The following is a 6,000-nucleotide window of genomic DNA, read 5'->3' as shown; positions in this document are numbered from 1 at the left end:
TTTCATGTGATCATGGTTACTATGCCTCACCTAAGAAAAACCACCCAAAATTTGTTAACTTTTTCCATAATTTTCTCATACTGCTTTACACAAAAAAAGTGAGAATTTTTGTGTAAAAATGAATTTATACGTAACAATAGTTTTATATTTTCCATGTTTATTAATTTTTCAGGTACAGAAGACATTTACTAATAAAATGTGACTGGGTTAGGTCAAGCAAGGGTTATCGTTTTAACCAGAAAGTTGAACCACTCCAACCTATGGGTTTTTTGTCACTATGCTCAAAATTGGAAAAATAAACTAAAATCATTAAGGATTTATGCAAGATTTAGATCGTTCATTGTTAGGCGATACTACCTCTGTATTTTTTTGGTGCGATCGATTTGACATCGTCCAGAATCATGCCAGGCGTTTTATGATATCATAACTACATATGTAGTTATTTGAGAGGAATGCATTACTCATATTGGTTCTGCCTTGCTTATTTAAATATTTAAACTTTTAGTTAGGGCAGCAACAGATGGGTGTTTGGAAAGGGTGGCTTGCAACCTAAATTCCAATTTTACAACGTGGCGGCAAGGCAATGTCATACATAAAAATATCTATAAATATTTTACAAAAATATCTTGATAATGATCATGATAATAATAATATTTTATTATACTGATTTAAATGACCATGAGATACAGGTAAAAATGATTTAGACTAAAGAAGGTGGCTCTAGCTTAACATTTGACTACAAATAAGCAATATGCCATATTTCAACAGTTTACATCCTACCTAATCCATTACTACTACCGTCTTTGATTGACGTCAAATCAATAATTTTAACATAATGAACCTTCAAAACAATTCTCAACTGCGCAGTCAAAATTCAGTGGGGAGAAGCAGTAATGTCAGTAAATTTAGAACATTAACTAACAAATCAAATTAAATTAAATTGACCAATTTGTAACCAATTGGAATTTTTATCAAATTATAAAATGGTTGGGCGTATGCGTGTCTAGTTATTAATAATATTGGACATGCGAGCCGACAGTTACGCGAACGCGTTCACGTAACTGTCGGCTGCCCAATAAATAAGTTTTTAAATGTTTTAAACTCATAAATTAGTTAGTCGGAAGGGTCTAATAAAATTCAAAGAGTAAGAAAAATCGAATAAAATTTGACATTTAATGTTTTAATGGGAAATTAAAATACGCCTGAAAAGATTTTCTCGACTAAAAATTTTAAATTAAAATAATGAAATTCGTAGATATTCGCAATAGTGGATACTTTAAATTAAATACTTGTGTTGATCTTAGACAATATACTTCAGCTTCATTTTGTTTATTGATTTTGGTTACGTAAATCAAGATGTTAACGGGGCATTATAGTTGGCTCTGGCCGCTCTATCAGCCAATACAGTCTCTCGCTCAATATTTCTCCCGTATGTTACCCCATGCATTATTTTTTGCACAGGTTTTTGATCTTGTAATTCGAAAACCGAGATTAAATGTGCACTAAAAATGTGAAATATGTTGGATTATAACTATTGATAGTCGGGCAACAAGGGAGCAGGCCCTTTAAAGAATTGATATGCTACTTTTATTTATATTAAATGCCGAATATCAATTTCCATCAAAATTTTGTTTCCTCTCGAGTTCGTCATTTAATATAAATAAAAGTAGCAAATCAATTCCTTAAAGGGCCTGCTCCCTTGTTGCCCGACTATCAATAGTTATAATTCAACAAATTTCACATTTTTGAGTGCACATTTAATCTCGGTATAAGAATGACAAGGTCAAGACATTGCATTTTTTCCTGATTCGTCTCAACTTGTCATAGAGTATGCGTGGTGGGAAGCCACCACCACACATACTTTTTCCACTGGAAACCACTAAAAACATAAACAACGCCAGATGATATTTGCAGTTTTTTGCAAAAAATTCAAAATTCCCACCGAAACTTGTGAACTTTATACCCCACCGAGTTCGTCAGTTTCGCCACTATGTGATTTATGAGGATTGGTTTAACATAAAATATAGTCAACTCTTAACTTACTCACTGAAGTGCTATAAATCAGCCCTTTAAGCTTTGCATGTGCACCTTTGACTCGTCGTGCTAACTGTTGAACAGATTTTAGCATCGGTTTGACTACTCTTCTAAAAACATTGACACGATAGAAATAACTTACGGAGGCTACATGTACCCCAATTGTTAGGAGAAGCATACCAAGGAGAATAACAAACACGACTGAAATTGCCCGTGAGAGATTTAGTGTCTCAAGACGGCCAGGACGATGCATTTTACTCAGAATGGCTTTAGTGTGATTTTTATTTTGTGTGGAGGAGCTTTTTGAAAACAAGACCTGTTTGACCAGTTCCTGTTTGAATTTGTAGCATCCACGGCAGCGATCCTTCGTCCCAGATTCGAAAAACCCTGGTTTCTTAGATGGAAACCTTTCTGTCTTTGGAGAATTGGACGTTTTCCCATAAAGAATTTTATCCAGTAGTAGTTTCTGTAAAACATAAAATACAAATATTCATATTATACGCACATTTTTTAAAGATCCCCTCAATCTCAATGATAAATTGACACATGTTTTACCAACCTTGACAAATACGAAAACTTTTCAATCACTCGTTCAGCATCACTCGTTCGAATCACTCGTTTATCCCCAGAAGCGGCGATAGACACTACGGAGGCTGGAACTCGCCAGTTGATACTTTCTTTATCTTCCAACCCATCCGGAACAAATTCACGGTCATGTGGATGCATGAGGTTAAATGTTAGCATGTCCACGTAGGAATCTGGGAGTTCCTGCAAAAAAGCAATAAATTTCATGATGATATAACTCATGTATAGATATTATTCAAGTAAACCGATAAATATTTTACTGGGCTCTTGACGAAACCCGGAGACTAGATGGCGTCCCGTCTAAAAAGCAGATCAATATGTCTCTCCGTTGAATACTTGTATAACGCTTTCCAAAATTTGGTAACGAAATGGCCAGCATTCTTCAGTATCTGCGGGGTTAACTTTTTAACGCTATGTTCATCTATGTAGTATAACAGTTCAATATACGAAAATATATGATCTGGTGGAGATAGCAGGGGAAACTCCATGTCCAGGTCGAACTTTCGTAAGGCATGTTCCTCATAAAATGTGGCGTTAACCCATACATTTCTTGGACATGGGTCCAATCCAGTAACCTGATTGTGATTTTGATAGTTACAATTTGGTTTCACCAAATCTTCGAAATAGCTGACACTAATTTTGTTTAGTGGGGCACAAACGTAATTAAGCAGAACTCCTAGATAACCTAAAGGGGTAGCATTATTTTTTTATTAATCTGCGGTAACAACGCATAATCTCGCGTACTTAATACAGCCATGGTAATAAGTTTGTTACCAAGAGTATGATTTTCTTTGGGTAAATACATTAACTAAAATTGTGATAGTAAGTAAAAAATTTATTACGATTCGGTAGCAAACTTACTGCCATTCAAATGTAGTTATTAATTGTTTGTAAACCTTGCGTGAAAATGATGGAAAGCAAAAACCAGGATCCTAATCCAATCCGTAGAACAAGTCTTGCCTCTACTCCACGAGGGATATTGTAGGATTGCCCAACTAGGCTGGACACTACCAGCGTCCAGGCTGAGATCATTTGCTCAGCATATATTTCTCGAACGTATATTGCTAACAGGAATGCTAGCACGGTAGCAGTGAAGAGAAGACCAATCCACAGAGTGTTTTGAGAAGGTGTCCTCTTGTCCTCTTGTTGTCCTCTTGATACTTGTCCCTCCTATCCTGCCCAGTGCGTAGGCGTCAAAATTCCGGCCCTGGTGAAATTAAAAAATCCCAACCCCCTTCCAGCTTCTCATAATTTGTATTGAGGAACTTTAAAAAGGCTAACAATAAGCAAAGTTTATTATAAACTGTTTTTGACAAATTTTTTATTGTAGACCTGAATGCCTATTCTACATACTGAATCTTACATATTTTCGCAAAAGTATAAATCATTTCGGAAAAATGATTTTTTGAGTTTAATGTCATTCAATTGATGCATACTAAATAAGATTAGTTAGTTCTCACCCCATACTTAGCTTACGGTCGTTAGTTTAGAAGGTTTAAATGGTCTTTAGTATCGAAAATGATCTTTCATTCCAACCAACTGAAACTCTATGTAACCGCCAAAAATACGAGTTAGCGTGTCTTCACACTCACAATAAGTATTTACGTAGAATCGAGCTGATTGCGTATTTATCTTATCACAAAATACCTGTTCCATCTGCTGCTTTGAACCCCACACAAAACTCTCATTGTTTAATTCTTCATTTTATAAATATGTACAAAACCTGAATAACAAAACATATCCCTCAAGAAATTCTAGTCAATTGAAACGGTCAGAAATTATTTTAAACTATTGTTGATTTGGCAGAAAATAATAAATATGCTGGCATTGACTCTTCAAACTCTTCAAAAACTGGCTTCAACCATGGTTCAAATCAAAGTGACTGCTGTTCAAATTTTACAAGAAGCTTTCCGAACATAGACCAGGTAAAGACTAACATTTGGGCACCTAAACTTCAGTGCATATTGACAAGAATTGGTATACAAGAAGCAAAAGTTGACGTTCAGAATGTAATATTGTCACACTGATGGGCTTAGCATCATTTGAACATTTAAACGCTTCCTTAAGGAAGCAACACTACAACTTGGAAAAACTGCGTGAAAATTTTGACACAAAACTTCAGAAACAAAACTAAATTATTCGTTAAAAGGGTGTAATTTTTTCCATGCATTGTATTAGACAGATAATAAGTGTTTAGTAATTTACAGATGCGAGAGTTTCAGTTTTCACGTAACACTAGTTACTTGGCGATTTTTTTTTCATTCAGTTTTTCGCATCATTTAAATACGTAAGCTATGTATGTATGTGTAGGAAAAGTTTCAGTAAATTCATAATTTGTTCAGACCCTGGCCCGGGCCCTTCGGGGCCCGGCCCTGGTGCCGCTCACCACCCACCACCCGCACGCGGAGGCCATGATCCTGCATGTATGCAAGAGCCGTGAGCTAATACCGCGTACGTTAAACCCTACCTTTTTTAGTCTGCAAAATAAAGTCAATTCATAGAATTTTGACTGTACGAATTGACGAAAAACATGTTCATATGTTTGGTAATGTACTATCTTTTCACAGATTTAGAACATAGATTACTATAAGCCATGCAGAAGTGTTTATATTTATCAATCCAAAAAATTAATTGACTGAATTCTTCTCAAGAAACTAAGTCGTCTTTAGGTTTTGTGTAGAATACATTTCCATACCTGAAACTACTGTGAGTATCACCATATATCATTGGAAGTATGGTTTCGTCCTGACTCCAGAACAACGGGTAGTGAATAATGGTTATATTAGACCCACAGAATAATCCTGTCTCGCCCACGTCAGTGTTTATTGGGAATTTCTTTAACACATCACCTCCACAACCCGACGTAACATAGGGCATCGTATTGAAAGAATGTCTGATCATAATTGCTTTCACCGGAGCTAAGATGCTCATCGTCTTGATTAACTTTTTAACGATCGAGAGTCTCCTAATACTTCCCTCAAGCCAAAAAATACCCAGTACTCCAAACTTTATAATGCCAACAGGAATAAATGTGACGAAGTATAGGACTGTGACAACGCTGCAATGTGGACAAACAAAGGTAATACTGGAATATGCATTGCAATCTTGTATTTTCTTAAGTTCAACTATAAACAGTGTTGTTTGAATTGTTTTAATTGTAGTGTGCCTCTGACGACCTTTGTTAGGCATGTGTATATTGATTGTATCAATCTTAATCTTCCTCGTGTAAAAAATATGGGTTGGAAATTTCTTTCCAGATTCAGGAATATGGCTGGTTAACCAAAATATGATGAAGGGTCCTTTAAAATATGTTGGGTCGTCATCCAGCTTCATCCGAATCAAGTCTCTTGCCGAATTGACGGCATGCAAAAGTTTTTCTGA

The sequence above is a fragment of the Folsomia candida genome, unplaced genomic scaffold, assembly GCF_002217175.1.
Source record: "Folsomia candida strain VU population unplaced genomic scaffold, ASM221717v1 Fcan01_Sc027, whole genome shotgun sequence".
NCBI classification, from domain to species: Eukaryota; Metazoa; Arthropoda; class Collembola; order Entomobryomorpha; family Isotomidae; genus Folsomia; species Folsomia candida.
This window is presented reverse-complemented; position numbering follows the sequence as displayed.